Raw genomic sequence first — 24471 nt, forward strand, 5'->3', positions numbered from 1 at the left:
GAAGTTTTTTCAGAAAAAGCGTTTGAAAAGTTCTTGCTAAGCAAGTGGTGGCAGCCAATCGGCTTCTTGCATTCTGAGCCACCACTTGCATAACACCTCCACCCCCAACCTAAGCTTCTTTTGTTCTCCCCTAATAAATAGTGGGTCCAGCAGCAGGTATTTCCTTCTTTCTGCGAAGAACTGGAGAATTTACCTGCTACTGAATCCTCTATTTTATTTGGGGATTCTGCACCTATCGCCTGAGCTACAAGTAGTTTCTGGTTCAGCTTTGCCCAAGGAGTTCCCGGTTCAGCTTTTCCAGCCAAGGTAAATATGTGCTTTTTTCACTCTGTGATTCATTTTCAGTTAACAACTAGGTGAATGCAATTTTTTTTTAAATTACATTGGTGAAGCTGTATTCTGCATTTAGTATGACATTGTGTGTCGAAGGCTGGGTATGATGGTTCTCCCTCTGCAATTACGACGACAGCAGCAGGTACTCTATCTGTAGTGAGGGATTAGGTGAACAGGTTTAGAAGCACTGCCACTGATCAGCATATCCTCCCTCCATTGGCACACCAGTTTTTATGTGCTCACTTTTCTGGTTGCTGTTGAACCGTTTGTTGCTGATAAGACGAAAGTTGTGAGGCATTAATCACTTTCAGTTTCCTTTCCTTTACAAACAGTGTTTTTTAAATAAAAAAAAAATGCACAAGTAACATATGTATAATCTAAAGGCTTTTGGAAGCACCAGCAACTTGTTACATATAGTTCATCCTTTTGCTGTCTTCAGTATGAGTGCCTTTCTGTTTGTCCATTCCGTCTGGGCTGCTAGATTAACTGTAAAATGAGACAGTTATGTTCTTGTTTATCACTTGCTAGTAATTGGAGGGTACAGATCTTTATTATTATTGTTGGTTTGTAATAGGAGCTTATGCTATGTCTCTATAGGAATAACTGCTTCAAAATAGATCTCAAATAATACTCAGATCAATCCTTGTCATACTGTGGGGTGCAGAAAGGTTTTGATAAAATCACCACAGTCTGTTTTGGGTATAGTGTGGTAGGTACGTGCGATCTGCAAGATATTAATCGGGCTTTCCACTGGCAGGTTGTGTTTGGTGGGGAGGGGTCTATGTAGTTACTAGCGCGCGGGGGTGGGAATAGCCAATCGCATCCCGATTTTTTACTTTCACCAAGCAAGCTTTAACTCGGGTTTTTGATACTTGACTGATGTACCAAGGCGAACTGTGTAGTATGGATACCAAAAAGCTAATGTCTCCATCAATTCTCTTCCTGGAAGAAATGCAAGTGCTAGCGAAATGGGATAAGTAAAATGTAATCAGAAACGAGCAAACTAGTGAAAGCGGACTCTTTATTCACACTTGGTAAGCGCTTTCACTGACTGTAATATGCCCATATTACAGTCAGTGAAAGCACTTACTAAATGTGAATAGAGAGTCCGCTTTCAGTAGTTTGCTCGTTTCTGTTTTTGTTTACTAGTTTTAGCAATTTTTTCGTTGTTAAGTAAAATATAATCCAAGGCAGAATCGGCAGACCCGTGCATGTGGAATGGTATCTTGCCAGTTATGTACAAGATGAAAGCATTACTGCAGTCTCCTAAGTATGTAGCTTTGACGGTTTACCAGGGCAGGAAGGGACACGTATGTTCTAACCAAGCTGTATGCTAATTGTCTATTCTATAGTTATGAAAGTTTTAGTGTGTGTGTACATAGAAAACTGACAGACTTGCACCTAGTTTTTAGTTTGCTTTTTCAGTCATCCTTAGCAGAATGTTCTGATAGGTTCATTCACAGTAGTGTGATAAAAGAAGTGTGCATTTTAATGATATTTTCAAGTAGTGTAGTAACCTAAAATATGGCACCTTGGAAAAGTGTAGTCCACCAAGATGCAAGATGTTGAGAGGGGCTAGAGAATGTGCATGTATTTTTGTCTCTCTCTATTGGGCATACTGATCTTCCTGTGAACATAGCTCTCAATTGTCCAGATTTTTCCATTGTATTCTGTTTGTCATAAAATTTTGTTTTTCTGGCCCATTTTTTTCAAATTGATGAGGATTAAGGTCAGAAAATGTTGATAGTCATTTGAGTTTCAGACTTCATACCCTTCGTAATAGGGCAAAACCTGTTATTCTATCGACTTTTTACAATTTTAAAAGCAATGTTTAAAATTGTCCCTATCTTTGGGCCTTTATCCTCCCATTATTTATGGCTTTGTCCAGATCCCTGAATGGGGCCTGTATGTTGTACTCATAGGCAGATAGCAAAGTTTGTTTGGGACATAGGTTATGGAAATTATGATTTTTTTTCATATTTTGGTAAATAACTTTGCAAAGGAGCATCTGAATGTGCCAAGTAATATCTCATTTTGAAGAAAGTATTGCTGGTTCCAAAACAGTAAAATAATTGTTCCTGTATGTTTGACACGTGCAGATATCAAAGTTTGTTTGGTACTTATGGTTATGGAAATTATGATTTTTTTCATATTTTGGTAAATAACTTTGAAAGGGAGCATCTGAATGTGCCAAGTAATATCTCATTTTGAAGACCCATTATAGCATGATATAAATTGAGGTCACTATATTGTAGGACACCATGCTATATTGAGCAAGTTAGGAAGTAGGATTTCTCTGAAAAAAAATTGTACTTTGGTATAGGAGTACTGAAGGAAGACAAGATGTCTGGTAATGCATCTACAATGCACTGTATACCTATCATGGATGTCAGACAGAGGGAGATCAACCAGTACATCTTAAATGTTCAATGTTTTATATCAAGCTCAAAGCTTAGAAAGGTCTTCAAAGAGTTTAACAGATCCTAAGTCAAATGCTCTGTCCAAATCTCTTTCAAACGATGGAGTTTACAATTGTAATCCTGAGTGACATTTATACTTTGTATTGTTAAATGATCTGCATTATTTTCTTTGTTTCACTTGAAAGAAAGTTACTGTTTGTCATTTTTGCATTTAGTTACTTGTAACACATTGCACTCAAGTTACCTGGCACCTGCTCACTAAAGCAATTATATAAGTCAGCACTAAAAATTAAAAGCACTATACCCTCACTCCCCACTGGCCCTTGTTTTCAATTATTAAGGAATTCCCAATATTATTCTAGCATGTCCAAAGGTCAGTTGTCAATCACCTCTCCGGTCCAGCTGGTGAATCTGGGAATCTTGAGGCAATGTTATAACTGCCTCATGTACACAGACAACCCTCTCCTCCTCCCACATAACACAAATACTTGCGAGAGATGCAGCTATTTAGCCAAACTGAAGGCTGAGCTCTCTCAACTCAGGACTGGCAAGACCAGACAGGAGGAGAAGGCAACTACACACACCAGAAAACCAGCCTCACATAATGCTACCACACCACTGAATCAAACACATAAACACACAAAGACATACTCGGAGGCTCTGAGTAAAAATTTACCTAAACAGCAGAGGCCTCCAAAGCAGACACCCAAACAACTACTACCTCAAGACACCCCACAAGCAACACATAAACCACAAAAGCAGTGTGCAAAGCAGTCACAGCCCTTAAGGCCAAATACAACACCAAGCATACTTGTCATAGGTGACTCCATAGTCAGACACACTGACGTCCCACTCACCAGGCTGAACAAGGAGAGGGTCACAGTAAGCTGCCTATCGGGCGCTAGAATCCGCCACATAACACAAGCACTCTGGTCACTCCACGGCAAGTACAAATATGACACAGTCATTGTCCATGCTGGTGTGAACGACCTGAGACGTACCTCCCTGGACTACATGAAAAGAGACAGAGGAGCTCTCTGATTATGTAGCCCAGGCAGGTATGACCCTGACCAGTATCCTTCCTTCACCAAGAATGATGCCACAATATAGAGACAAGATGATCAGCTTTAACAATTGGCTTAATGTCTGGTGTCATTCAAAGGGGATCCAGTGTCTGTCTGCCTGGGATGACATGCTTGACAAGCCACGCTGCTTCACAAGGGACGGCTTGCACCTGTCACCCCTGGGATTCCGGATATTGGCCAAGGCTCTTGCCACCCCCATAGTGCCTTTTTTAGGCAAGGCCCAAATTCTAAACCTACCACCCTAGAAAACAAAAATGGGAAGAAACTGAGGGTAATGCTGCTCAATGCCAGAAGTCTAAATCTCAAAATGCACGCCTCGAGGCCCTTCTCAGTATGGAGAACATCGATGTCTGTGCTGTAACTGAAACCTGGTTCAAGGCTCCTGAGAGCACCCCGGCACTATTAGGTTTTACCTCATATCATACGTTCCGGCCCCAAAACCCGGACCACACCACAAAAGGAGGGGGTGTATCCATATTCATAAAGGATACCCACACCTCCAAGTTGGTGGCAACGCATCAGCTTCGAAACCATCCAGGTGCAACTAACCCATAGGCAAAACTGCTCTACAAATTGTAGCATGCTACAGGCCACCCTCTCAAACTCAGGAACCCACACAGCCTTCCTGAAGACACTGGAGGGTATAAATGTATCTCCAAACACCATCATATTGGGTGACTTCAACTACCCGAATATAGACTGGAAACATTACTCAAGCCCTAACTTTCTAGCCCAACGGTTCCTGGAGTTCATAAATTCAAATGCCATGGAACAGCTAGTCACTGTTCCCACGAGAGGAGAAAATATACTAGATATCATTATCACAAACATGGGGACAAAATGCTCCACACGAAGTATATCCCTCATTGGTGAGATCTGATCATAAACTAATCTCACTTGAAATCCACATCCCGCCCCCAACCCCAAACAAAAAAGACCACAGTGAAGAACTTCTCTAAAGCAAACTTCACACTACTCAAGACTGGTGTGGTATCCTTCAAGGCCCCTGAGCCAGTGGAAACCACAACCCAAGCTGCAGAAGCCCTTACAAATGCCTTCTATGAACACCTCCAGGACTGCATGGATCAGGCAATCCCAAATAAAACCAAGACTCTTTCCACAAAGGGCAAGCGTCCAGTCTGGTGGACCCCAGCCATTAACAAACTTTACAATAAGAGGAGAAAGCTATTACATGATAGAACAAAATCCATAAAAGGAAGTCACCCCTGATCATTATTAGTAAAAAATACGAGCACTCATAAAATCAACTAAGGCCAATTTTGAGAGAAAAATTGCCATGGATTCAAAGGACAATCATAAGGCCTTTTTCAGCTATGTTAGGAACCTGGGTGGAAACTCCCAGATATGCTCAGAATTAGTCCAAAATGATACAAAAATCACTGAACCCACAGACATTGCCAACATACTGGCAGACAGGTTCAGTGCGAACTTCACCCCCCTCTCCCCCCCAAAGGAGAGATAACTATCCCAGCAGAGTGTAGCCTCCCAGACATCTCAAATGTGCAGGTGAAAGCTGCTCTCTCTAAAGCTAAAAACACAGCATCAATGGGACCAGATGGTGTCCCCGGCTGTGTGCTACGTGAGCAAAATTAGGAATTAAACCGCACATAAGGCAGCTGTTTAATCTCAGCCTTACCACAGGATACGTGCTCAAGGAGTGGCATACGGCAACTGTGGTCCCACTCCACAAAGGCGGTGCCTCTCGGACCCTGGTAATTACCGCCCCATAAGCTTAACAAGTCTAGTCTACAAAGCTATGGAGAGGATCATAATGGAGCTCATAAACAAAGATATAGGGACTTGCAGACATTGGACCCGACCCAGCTGGCTTCGTCAAGGGCAGATCATGCCTTTTGAACTTTGTCGACTTCTTGAAACAGTCACCAAGGCCATTGATGAGGAAAGGCAGTCCATACAGCCTACCTTGACCTTGCAAAGGCCTTCGACACAATACCCCACTCGGGTATTGTAGAAAAACTTACCAGCTTAAATGTAAACCCATATGTCACAAGATGGGTTGCAAACTGGCTTAAGGACAGAACCCACAGGGTTAGAGTTGCTGGCGCTATGTCAGACTCCAAGCGGTCACTAGCGGTGTCCCACAGGGCTCGGTCCTTGGCCCCTATTGTTCGTCATCTACTTCTCAGAAGTACAGGCCAACATGGGAGGACTTTGGCTGACAAAGTTTGCAGGCGACTGCAAACTGGGCCATAGTGGAAAGTGCATCGGACACGGATATCCTTCAGAAGGGACTCACGGAAACAGATAGCTGGTGCCAGAGCCATGGCCTGAAGTTAAACGCCAAAAAATGTATAGTCATACCCTTCGGGAAAAACAAGGTAACCCCAAGCTACCATATAGGTGGCAATCCACTAAGCACAGAAGAGGTTATCAGGGACCTGGGGACCCAGGTTGACAGTGGCCTTTCTTTTGACACTCACGTTGCTAAAGTGGTTAGAAAGACCTTCTACATTGCCCACCTGATCATGAAGGGATTCACATCCAGATCTAGTGAGGTCATTGTTCCCCTGTACTCTTCACTTATCACACCAATGATAGAGTACAATGCCCCATTCGGGATGTATCGCACCCGACATCTGCAGCAATTGGAGAGACCCCAAAAGTTCCTCACCAAAAGGATAAAGGGACTCCAAAATCTGTCATATGCTGCCAGATTGAAGAAACTCCAGCTCTATTCAGTTGCATACAGTCTGCTCAGAGGTGACATGTGCCTGACATACAAGGCCATGTCCAACCCGAATTAATGGACATGCTCCACCTCAAAAATCCAAATCCACCAAAACCACTAGAGCAAGCGACTTAAACCTTAGCACGGATATAAATAGGACGTGCTGGAGGGATAGATTTATCACTCAGAGACTCCCTATGCTGTGGAATAAAATCCCGGTCCATGTGAGGCAGAGCACCTCGCTGGCTCTGTTCAAGAGAAATCTTGACCTGTGGATGGGAGATCGTAGGTTTATCCCAGGAATCATCTCTGTGTCACTGCTGGACAGAGGCACAACAAACTAATGGGCACAGTATTTTTTCATATAAGGGGTGGCGTAAGCCACAAAAATTTGGGCTAGGCTTATAAATGCCTTAGGGCAGATAGCCTAGTATAAACCTATGAACCTATGAACCTATTAATGTAGGACAGTATAAAATTGTTTTGTGGAGCTTTTCAACTGGGCCTCTGCTGAAAAGGCATTTTTTCCAGCTGGACTTTCCCAGTAAAAAATTAAAATAAATAAATACATGTATACATACATACATACATGTATGGGTCTACTTTATAGGTTCATACTAGGCTATCTGCCCTAGGGCATTTATTAGCCTAGCCAGAACGTGTTTGGCTTTCGCCACCCATTTTAAATGAATTTTGCTATGCCTTTTTTCGAGGTTAGTATACTCTGCCTCTGTCTAACAGTGACACAGAAGTGATACCCGGGGTAAACCTACAATCTCCCATCCACTCAAGATTCCTCTTGAAGAGAGTCAATGAGGGACTCTGCCTAACCTGGACTGGGATTTTATTCCAGAGTGAAGGGAGCCTCTGGGTTATGAATCTGTCCCTCCAGCAAGTCCTATTTATTTCAGTGCTGAGGTTCAAGTCTCTCGGTAGCGTGGCTCGATGGGATTTGGATTTTCTGAGGTGCAGCATATCCATTAATTCCGGGTTGGACATGGCTTTATACGTCAGGCACAGATCGCCTCTGAGCAGGCGGTATGCCACTGAGTAGAGCTGGAGTTTCTTTAACGGGCAGCATATGGCATCTGTTTGAGCCCTTTGATCCACTTGGTGAGGTACTTTTGGGGTCTTTCCAATTGCTGCAGGTGTCTGGTAAGGTACATCCCAAAGGGAATTGTACTCAATTATGGGCCTGATGAGGGATGAGTAAAGAGGCACGATGACCTCCCCTGATCTAGATGCGATCCCTTCATGATTAGGTGGGCTATTTAGAAGTTATGTACTCACCATAACGTTCCATCTGAGTAGGTGTATTCATTTGTCTGCAACCTGTGGGTTATGGATCCGATATCGGATCGAACCGCATAGTTTTCCAGCTATGGATCCAAGCTCTCAGCTCCTCCTCACCCATAATGCCCTGCTCTACCCTCATGACCTCAGATCGAGTTTGCCAAAGCAACAATACCCTCAAAAGGGTAACAAGTAATATGCAGGAAACTGAAAGGCCAGGGGATAGGAGGGGGATGGTTGCAGACAAATGAATACACCTACTCAGATGGAACGTTATGGTGAGTACATAACTTCTAAATCTGAATTTGTCTGCAACCTGTGGGACAAGTCCCCAGCTACCTGAATCTTGGGCCATCATGGAAGGATATTCCCCTAGATGCAAGATCCAACTTATAGTGAGAAATAAATGTATGAGATGAAGCCCGTGGCTGCTGCACAAATATCATCTAGAGGAATCCTAGCCTTGAAGGCTGCTGAGGTAGATACTGACCGGGTTGAATGGGCATGAACACCTTCCTGGCTTGATAAGCCAATAAAATGCACTGTGAAATCCAGCGGGACAGAGAAACTTTGGAAATTGGCTTGCCCAAATTGAATTTTGCAAAGGAGATAAACAGCTGGTCGGATTGCCTATGACCAGCTGTCCTGTTGAGATAAAATCTTAGTTGCCTGTGAACATCTAGTGAGTGTAGCCTATATTCACCTTTGTTTTCATACTTAGGGAAGAAAACAGGAGGTTAATGGATTGATTGATGTTTGCTTTTTTAGGAAGGAAGGACGGGTTGGTCCTGAGGGAGACACGGTCCGGAAAAACCAAGTAAGGAGGTTTAGCTGATAAAGCTTGAAGTTCAGAAACTCTCTTGGCTGATGTAATGGCTACCAAAAAGGCTGTCTTGTAAGACAAGAATTTGAGATCCACTGGCCTGTAGGACCAAAGAACGGTCCCAAGGAGGAACTGCTTGCTTTATAGGGGGCCTGAGAAGGAAAGTACCCTTAAGAAAAGTTTTGCACAATTTGGCTGACATAAGAGGATTAGACTCTTGACCAATGTGATAGTGAGAAATTGCCGCCAGTTGAACTTTGACTGTGGAACTGCTGGCACCATCATTAAAGAGAGGTTAGAAAATCAAAGCACTACAGAGAGAAGCACTAGGGATCTAGGCCTTGCCGCTCCCACACAACAGAAACATTTCCATTTGCTTAACCTTTCTAGTGGATGGCTTATGAGCCGCCACCAAAAGTGAAGAAATACCGAGTCCTTATCAAGAGTGGAACTGGAGCAGCCAAGCGGTCAGCTTCAGGTTGTCCAGGTTCGGAGGAGGAATGTAGGATGGATGGGATATCAGATCCGAATGGGATCTAGAATCCAAGGAGGATTCACCGAGTGAGACCTTAGGAAGGGGAACCAGATCTGTCGAGGCCAGAATGGAGCAATGAGAATCATTCTGCAACCCACCCGAGAGGCTTTCTGAAGAACTTGCAGCATCAGAGGCAAGGGTGGATAGGCATACAGAAGACCGGGTGGCCAAGCATGCACCAGGGAGGTATTGAGCCAAACTGGTGTTTGAGGGAGAAGCAAAAGATGCATGAAGGGGTTGACAATTGAGAGACCACAGGGGTCAGAATGGTGCGACTGAGCTTGTCCGCTAGGATGTTGGAGATTGCCCATTCCCAAACTCTCATGGCCTCTCGACAAAGAGGTAAGACCTTGTTCCCCTTGCTTGTTGATGTACCAGACAACAGACATATTGTCCGATTGAATCGCAATTGTTCCCAAGGGAAGAAAGTCCCGAAGTGCTAGCAACGCTAAGAGCACTGCTCTCATCTCTAGAACATTGATATGCAGTAAGGTTCTTGAATGGCCCACCGCGTGCCTTGGACTGTCCGCCCCCACCGGAGATCCGGGAGTGGAGCCACCACAAGAGGGACCGCTTGCAAGCCTTGCTGATGTGGGATGATGCATGGGAGAGCAAGGTATGAACACTGTACTAAGAGCGTCCACTGTAGAATGCATATTGAGCCTGGCAAGAGGAAGAAGTGGACCCTAGAGCCCTCAGGACCAACTCCGCTGGAACAGAACATGAATGGAGAATGGCCCGCACCTGGAGCTGCAGATTTAGAACTCTGTCCGCAGTGAGGGGCTCGTAACTCCTTGTGTCTAGTCTGGCCCCTATGAAATCTAAGAGCTGAGTGGGTGCCAGGTTGGACTGTTTGTATTTATTGTGATGCCCAGAAATGGAGCAAGATGGAGAAAGGAGTCTCGCCGAGAGAAGTAGATGCCTTGTTAGCCAGTCGTCCAGGTAGGGAAGACCTGCACCCCTGAAGCCTCAGGTGGGCCGCTACCACTGCTAGTACTTTGGTAAACACCCTGGGGGCTGTGGTGAGACCAAAGGGAAGGACCCGAACTGGTAGTGACTGGCTCCCAGAGCGGAGAAACCTCCTGGGCGTCTGTCCATTAGGATGTGCCTTGAGATCTATCGAGCACATCCAGTGGCATGCTCCCAGAAGGGGAGAATAGATTGTGGAGTGGCCATTCCGAATTTTTCTTTGGGGACTGCCAGGTTCAAGAGAGGTCTAGGATTGGTCTTAGTTCCCCGTCTTTGGCACTAAAAGAACCTGGAGTAGAACCCTGATCCGATCTGGTCTGGGGAACGGGCTGGATGGCTCTTTTTCTAGCAGATGGCCAATTTCTGCCAAAGCGGCCTCCCTTTGACCGGTGAGTATGGGGTGGGGGGGACTTCATCTTTGGAAGGTGTAGGAAAGGAATGTGATATCGCCAGGATATGATTTGGAGAACCCAGCGTCCGATGTTATGGACTCCCATGCCGCTAGGTGCCCCGCGATCCCCGACTGCCTCCAGAGTAGAGCAGTCGGGCAACCCTCAGAGAAAGGTTCCCTGGACCCGAAGTTTCTGGGAGCCCCTCTGCCCCTAGGGCGTCCTCCTCCTGTCCTCCTCTGCCACGGAAGGACTGGTTGTCGGAGCAGGCTGGGACTGCTGCGACTTCGAACCACATCTTCTTCTGACCCTTTTGGTTCCTAGAATAGGGCCTCTGGGGTGCAGAGAAGCGGATTCGACGGCAGACAGTCTTGCCAAACAGAGCAGAACCATCAGAAGGGCTCAGAAAATAAGTATTTGTGACTGACCTAAGAGTGGCCATTTTGGTGGAGTGCAGAGCTCTGTCCTCCTCCGAAATGGACTCAGGGGATGCAGCGACTTTTAATAAGGTCTCGCTGCATCCGAATAACATGTGCCAAATAGTTCAGCTCTTTACCAGAAGGTCACGAACTGAACATCCGCTTCCCCAAGCGGTCCATCATCCGAGACTCCTTGCTCGGTGGGTGGACTGAGGGACTCTCCTGAGCCAGTTCCCTCTTTGTGGCGCCGCCATCAACATGGCATCTACAGGAGGCCCCTTACTCTAATGGGTCCTGTCAGAAGGCGGGCTAAGGATTCTATCAGGTCTTTTGGGAATTGGCTCCACGGTGTCCGGTTCCTTCCACGCCTGGTGGTAATAAGGTCCACCAGGGGTCGGCAGGGGGACACCCAAGAGGTAATGCCTCCAAGAACACGGACTCGCCTCGAGGAAGACTTGGGGCAGACCACCCCCGGATAATACATTTCCATGATGTCTCCACATCCTCGGGGTGACCGTGGGGAGCCTTCCCTTCCTCCAAGTCCGTGTCTTCAGTGAGAGACTCAGAGTCAATGTGCCTCCTTAGCCTCCTCTGGGGGCTGTCAGAGGAGTCCTCGCAGCAGCAATTTGCTCCATGGGAGCAACTTGGGCACAGAAGCGGGCTGTCCCAGGGGCCGGATGGTGGAAGCCTGGCCCAGTGCAGAGGGAGCCTCAACAGAGCCCTCTCCACTACATCAAAAGGAGCCGACCTCGACCAAAGGGTCGAAGAGTGGATCGGATCCGAAGGGACAGTGCGCGAGCACTGATCCCCGGATCCGGCTCGGATCCAGGCTCCGAGATCGGGTCCGACTGGGCATGGTCGGATCCGAAGTACCAATACTGCGGCTCGACCTCCCGGCTCAGCTGCTTTCCAGTTGCTCCGGAACCGGGAAGCGGGTCGGAGAAGAACAATAGGCTTAAAAGGGTGTTGAGCTCCCCGAGGGAGGGGCAAAAGCTCCCATCTGCATCTGGGCCTGGATGAACCTTCTCATCATCCGGTCCAGATCAGCATATGGGTAGATCTCGGCGAGGCTACCGAGGTAGGCCTGGAATGCCTCCTCGATAGCCTCCTCCTCCTCAGGACCCGGTGAGAAGCACACAGGTGACCGGAGCCGAAGGAGGAACAGAGGTCTCGGCCCGCCAGGTGCTTCTCCTCCGGTCCTTTTAGATGCATCCCTCTCCTGTCCTGGGCGGGAGTTTGAGTCCCAGGAGCAGGAGGGTGCCACAGGAACAACTGCAGCCGCAGGAGTCCCTCGGCGAGGGTCGGGAGGAGCCGAAAGCGGTAGACCCGCCAAGACCAGCTTGGACCTCCGCGGTGCTTCCCTGGGGTTGAACCCTGCACAAATGGAACAACCAGATGTGAGGTGTTCAACCCCAAGACACTTAACACACCCGAGTGTGGCCATCGGGGTGAGAGCTTATGGCCACACTGAGCATTTAGAAAATATTGACTTAGGCTGTTCAGCCATAGTCACTAAAGTTAACCTAAGTTACAGTAAAGTAACTTAAAACAATAAAAGCACACAGGCCTCACACACACTCTGAGGGAATAAAATTTACTACTGAAAATTAAATTAAACTAAAACAGTCAATAATAATAGGAAACCTACAACTTTCACACAAAAAGGTTAAAGAAGGCAAAATATTCTATTTTGAACAAGAAAAATCCACTTAGCTGAGAGCTATGAAATCCACATCTAGTTACCAGCGCGGCAAACAAGATCTGAGGTCATGAGGGTAGAGCAGGGCATTATGGGTGAGGGGAGGAGCTGAGAGCTTGGATCCATAGCTGGAAAACTATGCGGTTAGGATCGGGATCCATAACCCACAGGTTGCAGACAAATGAATATCCTACTTCAGATAAAATGTTTTTCTAACCACTTTGGCCACGTGGTTGTCAAATGAGAGATTGCTATCAACTTGGGTACCCAGGTCCCTAATTGCTTCTTCTGTACTTAATGGATTACCACCTATGTGGTAATTTGTGGGCACTTTGTTTTTGCCAAAGGGGATGACTATACACTTTTTGGCGTTTAGCTTGAGGCCATGGCTCTGGCACCAGTTATATGTTTCTATGAGGCCCTTTTGTAGGATGCTTGTGTCGGCTGGAGAGTCGATTATGGCATCCAGTTTGCAGTCATCTGCAAACTTGGTCAGCCACAGTCCTTCCGTGTTAGGCTGTACCTCCGAGAAATATATACCGAACAAGAGAAGTCCCAGGACTGAGCCTTGTGGGACGCCACTTGTAACTGATTTGGAGTCTGACATGGCTCCAGCAATTCTAACCACGTGGGTTCTGTCCTTGAGCCAGTTTGCAACCCATCTAGTGACATAGGGGTTTATATCTAAGCTGGTGAGCTTATCTATAATGCCCGAGTGGGGTATTATATCAAAGGCTTTTGGAAGGTCCAGGTAGGCTGTGTGGACCACCTTCCCCTCGTCAATGGCCTTGGTGACTGTTTCAAAGAAATCGACCAGGTTTAAGAGGCAGGATCTGCCCTTAAAGCCGAACTGGGTAGGATCCAGTGTCTGTAGGTCCCCAATATCTTTATTTATGAGGTCCATGATGATCCTTTCCATAGCTATGCAGACCAAGCTAGTCAGGCTTATGGGGCGATAGTTTCCAGGATCCGTTGAGGCACCACCTTTGTGGAGAGGGACCACTGTTGCTGTATGCCACTCTTTGGGTACATATCCTGTAGAAAGGCTGAGATTGAACAGTAGTTTTATGTTTGGGATTAGTTCTTCTTGGAATTCATGTAGGACGCAGCCCGGGACACAGTCTGGTCCCATTGATGCTGTGTTTTTTGCTTTAGAGAGGGCGGCTCTTACCTGAGCATCTGAGATGTCAGGGGGGCAGCACTCTGCTGGGATAGATATTTGCCCTTTTGGTGGGGAAGGGGGAGAGAAGTTTGCACTGAACCTGTCAGCTAGGATGTTGGCAATATCTGTGGGTTCGGTGTATTTTTTGTCATTTTGGACTAATTCTGAGCATATCTGGGAATTCCCACCCAGGTTCCTAACATAACTAAAGAAAGCCTTGTGACTATCCTTAGTGTCCTGTGCAATTTTTCTCTCGAAGCTGGCCATAGACGATTTTATGAGCGCCCGTAGTTTTTTTGCTAATACTGATCAGAGATGCCTTCCCTTTTTGGGACCTCAGAAGCTGCAGCTGTGAATCAGATATGGCTGTAAATGCTGAAATGAGTTGGCAAGGTTGGTTTGGCAGCAAGAACAATGTTCAACCTCAATGTGGCAAGTAAGGTGCGGGCAGCGTCTATGCACAGGTAAAGCTGGGTGGCAATCTCTGTCATTAAGTAAGGAGATAAAACAGCATAATAGAACTTTATGTTGAAAGACTCAGGGAAAAAGTCTATTCTAGAATATTGATGAGGAGCTATCAGATGACAGTTAATTCTTGGATTCAGAAGTGCAGATTCTTTGCAGAATGGACTACCTCTTTAGTGTTATGCACTTCTGTGAACATTTGGGAATACAAACTATGCTTGGTTGTAAATTTAGAGAATGCTTTAGATTATGCGCTCCTACATGTGTTTCTGTAGGTTCTGTGGGAGTTTAAGTTCCCAGGTTACTGAAATATGTGATTCAGTCCCTGTATCAATGCAATGAGTATCAGATATCTCCTCTTGGCACTAAGTAATATTTTGTTAGGATTGTTATTGGAATACACTAAGCTAGCAACAATTGACAGGGTATGTGTTATCGTGTAGGTTCAGAGTTTCTATACCCCTGGAAAGGCATTATTTACACAATAACACACATGCTGGTGGGGTCCCCATCACTTTGTTGAATGAACTATTTATAGAATACCACCTCTCTGTTGAACTTTATTTATCAAAACATAATCCATCAAACACTTGTTTTGGCAAACTTTATCCCAGGGAGAAAAACTAGTTGGCCATCATTGGGAGTTTGCCCTTTTCCCCACTGTAGTGCGATCTCAGAGTTGGCATATTTAGTTAGGGGGTGGGGGGGACAGCCCCCCCCACCTGGGTGGCTTTTAAATTTTCTGTTTTTTGTGATGGTGCTCGGTTAGCCGACTAATTTTTCTCCCTGGGAAAACAAATCACTAAAACGAGCATTTGACGGGTTAGGTTTCAATAAATAAAGTTCAAAGAAGTGGTATCTGATAAATAGTTTGTTCGACAAAGTGATATAGACCCCCTGGAGGGCATTATAGTGTTTAGAGAATAGGCTATATGTTAAATTGTTTAGAATTAATTTTTTATTACTATTTTATATATATATTTTTTAGTAAATTTGATGTAAAATAATTCCTCTGCCTACTGTTTCAGACTTGCAGTATATGCTGGCAAATCACTGGAGGCTGAAGTCACTAAATAATGAGTTACATTTCAGTTTTAAACTTTATCATGGCTCTTTACTAATCAAAGACAGATCTCAACAGAATCAGGAACAAGTCCAGCAGTAACCAGGGGCACTTTTAAGATATTAACACTATTAATCTGAGACACTGACAGATTACGAGAATATGAGTTAGTATACATTTTCTGAAGTAAAAATTCTGTCACTATTTATTGTCATTGTGTATTAAGTATAATTACCAGATTTCTCAAAAAGTCCCCAATTTTAGGGGAGATTCAGAGGTAGAGCTAAAATAGGAGTCAAAATCAGGGGCAGGTGAGAGGTATAGACTTCATATCCAACAGAGATTGCATATTGATATAAATCATGTTATTATAGCAACTTTCTAATTATATATGAGCAATATTTAAGATCTGTCCTTATTTATAAACATTTGTTCTCCCATTATTTTAGGCTTTATCTGGATTTACTGAGCTAAGAGGTTGAGAGATATACGTACCTTTAAAGAGATGCGTCCACTCTTCAATCTTTCTCTCTCTCACTCTCTCTCTCCTGTACCACGAATATAAGGAATGGCTACTCAACAGATAATCTGATGCAATTTCCCACCTGCGCATTGGGTGTTTACTTCTGATTTTTTTCCTGTTGGTGCTTGTACATACCAGGAAATGTTACTGAATGGTTGTTTTTGGGAAATCTTTCATTCTGGTGCCTGTGCATACATTATATTGAAGGGCTTGACTGGGTGAATGCTTCATTTTGGTGCTTGTACATACTAGGAAATGTTACACTTTTCGTTTGGGGAAGTGTTTAATTTTGGTGATTGTGCATACCTCAACATTCTACTGAAGGGGTTGCTTGGGTGAAGTGTTCATGCTGGTGGCGTCACAGACAAGGAAATGTTACACATGTTTCGTTTGGGGAAGTGTTTAATTTTGGTGATTGTGCATACCTCAACATTCTACTGAAGGGGTTGCTTGGGTGAAGTGTTCATGCTGGTGGTGTCACATACTAGGAAATGTTACTGTAGTGTTTTTCGGGGGGAACATTTTATTGAGGTGCATGTATACCAGGACATAATAATGTTACTTAGGGAAATAATTCATTGTATTTCAGGGAAGTGCTTGTGGATACATGGTCTGACTGCTGAAGTGACCGCTGGGCAAAATAGTTTGTGCTTTTTGGTGCTTGTGCATACACAATGCAAACAACTCAATGGGTTACTGGGGAAGCATAGAAATTAAGTGTGACAATTTCATACGGTTACATTACTTAAAATACAGCACAGAAATGTATTTATAGTGTAATACACTAGCATATAAGACATCGGATACACCATTGAATAAATAGTATAATGTAAAATAAGCAGACAATCACTTCTGCTTGTAGTATGAGAAAGCAAGCAGCATTTTCCTGTTGGGTGAGGAAACTGACTGTGATGGTTGTAGCAGTGGTTCAGACAATGGCATGCACCTTAATGTACCACATAATGCCATCTAGACTGAGGATGATGATTATGACTCAGATGACATTCCACTCGCACGTCTGCGTGAAAAGGCCATTGCCTGTGATATGGATGATGCTCCTGTGCCCGCCGTTCCTGAAAGACCACTGTGAGTTGCCAAAGCAGACATGACCAGTAATTATGACAGTGAGGATGAGGTGCCACTTGCACACCTAAGGAAGGTGCCCACACACAAGTTGGCCACACACAATGGCCAACAAGTGCATTCAGAGTATGACGCAGACAATGACATGCCTTTATCTGTGTTCACGAAAGCACCTGGTCTGACTGACAACTATGCAGTCCTCCACAGTGCATGGCACTGCAAGTGCTGATAAGGGTGTGGATGTGCCTTCGACTGTGCATGATGTGGAAAGTAGCCCAGAGTATGGTGATTGTGATGGAGATAATCCTCTAGATACGAGTCCAAGTAGCTCCTTATCAGAGAATGATATGGGTGTGCCTCAGCAGGGAGCATGTGTCAGCAGTTCACTACCAACTGCAAGCAGTACAGTTGCTACTGGCATTGAGAGAGCACCATCTCTCAACCCTTCAGCCCTTCCCATTTCCAACTGTTCCTTGCAACCCAGTCAGGTACGCCGAGCATGCCCAACACGTAAGATCACATGGGAAAAATCTCCAAACTTTACACATTGAGGAATTTGTGGGGCCAGTAGGACCAATAGATCACTTGGGCTCAGATAGCACAGAGATGGACTTCCTGAATTTGATGTTCCCAGAGGAGCTATACACCCATATTGCTAATGAAACAAATCGCTATACTGCACAGAGGCAGGCCGCAGCAGGCAAGGTTGATACACGGTGGAGTCCTGTTTGCCCAGGAGACATACGCACATTTCTAGGTGTCAGAATATACATGTCTATTGTACATGTTCCTGAACTGAGGCAGTACTGGGAAACGCACCATGTATACGGTCGCTTCCCAATAGCAGAGTACATGACCCGAGATAAAACCTACTTCCACTGCAACGATAACAGCCTGAGCCTACCACAGGGTTCTGTGGGTCATGACAAGCTCCATCACGTACGGCCAATACTGGATTCAGTACTTCATGCATGCAGGACACGTTACAATGTGCATCGTGAGGTGGCTGTAGACGAAGTCATGGTTGGCTTCCGTGGACGCCTGACATTTAGACAGTTTATGCCTGGTAAGCCTGAGAGGTATGGCATTAAGGTGTGGGTGTTGGCAGACTCGACCAATGGGTATGTACGTGAATTCCAGGTATACACTGGGAAAATGGAGCAGAATACAGAGGTCGGGCTGGCACTCAGAGTTGTAGTTGACTTAACTAGGGGACTGATTGGCAAGAAGCATCACATTTACTTTGATAACTTCTTTAACTGTTTAACACTCGCGTTGATAAAGTAATTAGAAAGACCTTCTACATTGCCCACCTGATCATGAAGGGATTCACATCTAGATCAAGGGAGGTCATAATCCCCTTGTACTCATCAGACCAATGATTGAGTACAATGCCCCATTCGGAATGTATCTGACCCGACACCTGCAGCAGCTGGAAAGGCCCCAAAAGTTCCTCACCAAAAGGATAAAGGGTCTCAAAAATATGTCTTATGCTGCCCGACTGAAAGAACTCCAGCGCTCTTCAGTCGCTTACTGCTTGCTCAGAGGTGACCTGTGCCTGACATACAAGGCCATGTCAAACCCAGATTTGATGAACATGCTTCACCTCAAAGAATCTAGATCCCTCAGAACTACAAGGACGGGAGACTTAAACCTTGACACTGTTATTAATAGGACGTGCTGGAGGGACAGATTCATCACCCAGAGACTCCCTATGCTGTGGAACAAAATCCCGGTTCATGTGAGGCAGAGCACCTCGCTGGCCTTGTTCAAGAGAAATCTTGACCAATGGATGGGAGATCGCAGATATACCCCAGGGATTACCTCAGTGTCACTGCTTGACAGAGGCACAGCAAAATAATGGGCATAGTTTCCTTCAAACTAAAGGGGTGTCGAAAGCCACAAAACTCTGGGCTAGGCTTATAAATGCCCTTGGGCAGATAGCCTAGTATGAACCTATGAACCTCTGTTCCACTAGCACAGCAATTGCTGAAAGATGATCTATACTGTTGCGGAACCATGCGCACCAATAGGTCAAGATGGCCTCATATTCAACAGACAGGCCATTGGAAAAGCAGCTCGAGGCTACTACAAGCAATTGCAGAGTGGACCACTGCTAGCTACTGAATGGAAGGATAGCAAACCAGTATTCCTCCTGTCAACTAACTGTAACCCAACCTTGTCAGTCTCCAGCACATACAGGAGAAAGCGTGATGGAAGAAAGGCATCAGTGTCATGTCCACCAGTTGTAAACATGTACAACAGTTACATGAATGGGGTGGACCGAGCAGATCAGCTCAGGGCACAGTATCCCAGTGCCAGACAGGCCCGCAAATGGTGGCTGTACTTGTTCTGGTTCTTATGGAATGTGGCCATTGTCAATGCTTTCATTGTATCAGACATCAGCAACTGTCACGCTTTGGACGTATTATTCCGGCAACACAGTTACAGTTCCGAAGGAACCTAGGCTTGCATCTACTTGCCAGTTACACAAAGAGGAAAAGATGCACTGAGATTACTGTCCCAGAGGCTGTGAGCCGATTTGAGCATGGCTCTCACTTTCCAGTGAAATGGCATAAATCAAGATGCAAAAACTGTGCCAGCAAGGGTAAACGTGCTGAGCCATCATGGGGGTGCCAGACTTGCAAGGTCAACCTGTGTGTCGAATGCTTTGAAGAGTACCATGGCCATAAATTTCTCCCATAGTGCTGTTGGCCTTGGGTGTGCCACTGTGATGTAATGGTTCCCTCCGGCAAAGGACACATGCAAAAAGACACAGCCTGGGTCAGTCTAGGTCTTTTGACATGTTGCCTTGATGTAGCTCTCCACTCAGTCTCCCTCCCTTCAGGTGTAGTCAGTGTATGTAGGTCAGGGCAACAGGGTTTACAATAGCTACTCCCTTCTACTCCTAATGGCCATTGCAGAATGGACACATGTAAATGGAAAAGGCAGAGGTAAAGCAGAGTGCCTCACCTGTTTTTTCAGTGTACATGTGCTCTTTCTGTGCCCCCATGTCAGTTAGCAGCAAAGCCCTTCAGCACCAATGCCAGGAAGGCCCCCCTCCAGTTTTTTTTGCCAACTGCTCTTAGGTTGGTGGGTGCATGACAGACGGCATACCCAGCCAGCATAGATCTTGGGTTGCTGGGTGCATGACAGAGGGCATACCCAGCCAGCATGGATCTTGTGATCCACCGGGATCGCAGTTGGGAACTTGGGAGACTCTACAGCACAGTCCCATAGTGCTGCTGTCCTAGGTAAGCATGGGCTTGGGTGTGCCACTGTGATGTAATGCAAAAACATGCAAAAAGACACAGCCTGGGTCAGTCTTTATCTTTTGACATGTTGCCTTGATGTAGCTCTCCACTCAGTCTCCCTGCCTTCAGGTGTAGTCAGTGTATGTAGGTGACAGTAGTAAATGTATGAAGGTCAGGACAGCAATTAGTGAGTTACTTCAGTCCCTCATCCCATAGGTCTATTGCTGAATGGGCACATGTAAAGAGAAAAGGCAGATGTAAGGCAGACTGCTGACACTGAAGGAGGTCATGAGACCATAGTGGTATCAGCAGTCTGAGTGGGCTGCCAGCACAGCTGTGGGACACTACAGATAACCAACATCTGGAGCCCCATGCCTGTCCTTGGCATATTAGTGGAGTGGTGGTCCTTACCCTGGCTTGATGCACAGGGTCGGTGATCGACAATATGCCATAACGGCATCACCGCCGAAGATGTTCACCGGTTCACAAGGGATGGCATTCACCTAACTGAGGAGGGCATTGCATTGTTCTTGACCAACCTCCACAATGGTGTGAGGAAAGCCATGCATGATTGTGAGAAGAATGGAAAACACCCATGACCAAGTCGGACCAGTATAGTAAGTAAAACACTATTATGAAATGTGTTGTGTAAAATTAATTTCTCTGAGCTTGGCAAATAACTTATGGAAATTATGATTTTTTTTAATATTTTGGTAAATAAATTTGCAAGGGAGCATCTGAATGTGCTAGGTAATACCTAATTTTGAAAAGATTATTTATAGTTCTAACATGGTAAAAGAATGGTGCCTGTAATGTTGTACTCATAGGCAGATATCAAAGTTTGTTTGGGACTTATGGTTAAGGAAATTATGATTTTTTTTCATATTTTGGTAAATAACTTTGCAAGGCAGCATCTGAATATGCCAAGTAATATCTCATTTTGAAGACAATATTGCTGGTTCTAATATGGTAAAAGAATTGTGCCTGTATGTTTGAATCATGTGCAGATATCAAAGTTTGCTTGAGGCTTATGGTTATGGAAATTATGATTTTTTCATATTTTGGTAAAAAACTTTGCAAGGCAGCATCTGAATGTGCCAAGTAATATCTCATTTTGAAGACAGTATTGCTGGTTCTAATATGGTAAAACAATTGTGCCTGTATGTTTGACACATGTGCAGATATCAAAGTTTGTTTCGGACTTAGGTTATGAAAATTATGATCTTTTTTTCATATTTTGGTAAATAACTTTGCAAGAGAGCATCTGAATGTGCTAACATTTTGAAAAGATTATTTATAGTTCTAACATGGTAAAAAATGGTGCCTGTATGTTGTACTCATAGGCAGATATCAAAGTTTGTTTTGGACTTAGGTTATGGAAATTATGATTTTTTTTCATATTTTGGTAAATAACTTTGCAAGGGAGCACCGCATAGTGTGAAGTAATACCTCATTTTGAAGACAGTGTTACTCCTTACAACATGGTAAAAGAACTGTGTCTGTGCACTGTACACACGTACAGATATCACAGTTTTAGTCTTGTACAAATATGAAAATTATACATTTACAATACTTCTCATTATTATGCCCATATCTTTGCGAGGGAGCATGGTAATCACACAAATTATGCATCATTTTGAAGCTGACATTCAGATGCACAACTTCTACACTGATATGTAGGCTCTGTCTGTTACAGGTGATGAGATATTATGATTTATCAATTATGAGAAATAATATACTAATCATATTTCTGTGAATAGCTCATGAAAGGAGCGTCACACAGTTATGGTTAAGGTATCATTTTAAAGCTGACATTCATACTAACAAATTAAATTCAAATTGTATGGGTCTGCATGGTACATAGACAAGATATTGTGCTTTGCTTTTCCAAAAAGTTAAAAAATTTGCACAATATCAGCATTCCTTGCCAAATATTTAATAATGACTTTGATATGCACTATCAACATTTACACTGTTGGAAAGGTCAGTGTCTGCTGAACAACTTTCGCGTTTACATTTTTAGTGTAGCTCTTATAGTTAAAGAGTTATGAATTAGAAGTTATGTACTTACCATAACGTTCCATCTGAGTAGGTGAATTCATTTGTCTGCAACCTGTGGGTATGGATCCGATATCGGATCCGAACCGGCATGGTTTATCCAGCTATGGATCCGAGCTCCTAGCTCCTCCCCTCACCCATAATGCCCTGCTCTCCCTACATGACCTCAGATCGAGTTTGCCCTGTATCAAATACCCTAATCAAAGGGTAACACATTCTATGCAGGAAACTGACAAGGCCAGGGGGATAAGAGGGCGGGATGGTTGCAGACAAATGAATTCACCTACTCAGATGGAACGTTATTGTAAGTACATAACTTCTAAATCTGAAGTAGGAGATTCATTTGTCAGCAACCTGTGGGACAGAGTCCCCAGCTACTTGAACCTTGGGCGGCCGTCATGGAAGGATATTCCGGAGCACCGCGGAGCCAAAGGATGCTCTACCTCTAGACGTGATATCCAGCTTGTAATGAGAAATAAAGGTATGAGATGAAGCCCAAGTGGCTGCTGAACAAATGTCATCCAGAGGAATCCTAGCCTTAAAGGCTGCTGAGATAGAAACAGACCGGGTTGAATGAGCATGGACTCTGTCCAGTGCGGACCTCCCGGAAGCTTGGTAAGCTAATAGAATACACTGGGAAATCCAGCGTGACAAGGAGACTTTGGAAATTGGTTTACCCAGATTGAATTTGGCAAAGGAAATGAACAATTGGTCGGATTGCCTGTGACCAGCTGTCCTGTTAAGATAAAAACGAAGCTGCCTGTGAACATCCAATGAATGCAGCTTGTACTCGCCTTTGTTCTGATACTTAGGAAAGAAAACGGAGAGGTTGATGGACTGATTAATGCTTGCTTCCGCAGCTACCTTAGGAAGAAAAGAGGGATTGATCCTGAGGTACACACGGTCCGGATGGAAGATCAAGTAAGGCGGCTTCATGGACAGGGCTTAAAGTTCCGAAACTCTTTTGGCTGAAGTAATTGCTACTAAAAATGCAGTCTTGAGATAAGAATTTTAGATCTGCTGTGGCCGCAGGCTCGAAGGGGGGAGCGGTCAACGCCTGAAGAACCAAAGAAAGATCCCATGGTGGAACCGCCTGCTTGACAGGGGGTCTAAGCAGAAAGGTGCCTTTTAGGAAGATTTTACATAACTTGGCAGACATAAGAGGCCCAGAGTCATGACCAACATGATAATGAGAAATGGCCGCTAGCTGAACTTTGACCGTGGAACTACTGGCGCCATCATTAAAGAGAGTGGTAAGGAAGTCTAGAACCATGGGAAGAGGAACCGTGAAGGGATCTAGACCTTGCCGCTCCGCCCAAATGGAGAATCGCTTCCATTTACTGCGGTAAGTTTTTCTGGTAGAGGGTTTATGCGCCGCTACCAGAATGGCCTTAACGGGAGACGAAATACCGGGAGTCCTGATTAGGAGTGGAACTGGAGCAGCCAAGCAGTCAGCTTCAGGTTGTCCAGGTTCGGAGATGGTAGGTTCGATGGGTGTGCTATCAGATCTGGAATGGGATCTAGAATCCAAGGTGGATTCACTGAGTGAGACCTTAGGTAAGGGAACCAGATCTGCCGAGGCCAGAATGGGGCTATGAGGATCATTCTGCACCCCAACCGAGAGGCTTTCTGAAGAACCTGGAGCATCAGAGGCAGAGGGGGGTATGCATAAAGCAGACCGGGAAGGCCAAGCATGCACCAGAGCGTCTCTCGGGGAATCCCCTGGAGGAGGGATTAGAGCGAAAAAACTGTCGCACTTGATGTTTAAGGGAGAAGCAAAGAGATCGCAACAAGGAGTTCCCCACCGTGCGAAGATACGTTTTGCTACTTGAGCATTGAGAGGCCACTCGTACGGGGAGAGAATGGTGCGACTGAGCTTGTCTGCAAGGATGTTGGACCGACCCGGAATATGCGGTGCGATAAGAAAGCGGTTGGTGGAGATCGCCCATTCCCACACTCTCATGGCTTCCCGACAAAGGGTAAGACCTGGTTCCCCCCTGTTTGTTGATGTACCAGACCACCGACATGTCTGACTGAATCGCAACTGTTCCCAGGGGAAGAAAGGCTTGAAGTGCTTGCAACGCCAAGAGCACGGCCCTCATCTCCAGAACATTGATATGCAGGGAGGTCTCTTGAGTCGCTCCACGTGCCTTGGACCATCCGTCCCGCAAAATGCCCCCCCCCCACC

General features: G+C 45.2%; 1 protein-coding gene across 1 annotated transcript in view; it reads right to left on the reverse strand.

Moving 5' to 3' along the window:
• The window catches only part of LOC122809323 (transforming protein RhoA), a 637733-nt gene that overhangs the window by 528503 nt on the left and 84759 nt on the right, over positions 1-24471 (reverse strand). The window lies entirely within an intron of this gene.

This window comes from Protopterus annectens, chromosome 8.part0, assembly GCF_019279795.1.
Source record: "Protopterus annectens isolate FY-2018-M chromosome 8.part0, PAN1.0, whole genome shotgun sequence".
NCBI lineage: Eukaryota > Metazoa > Chordata > Ceratodontiformes > Protopteridae > Protopterus > Protopterus annectens.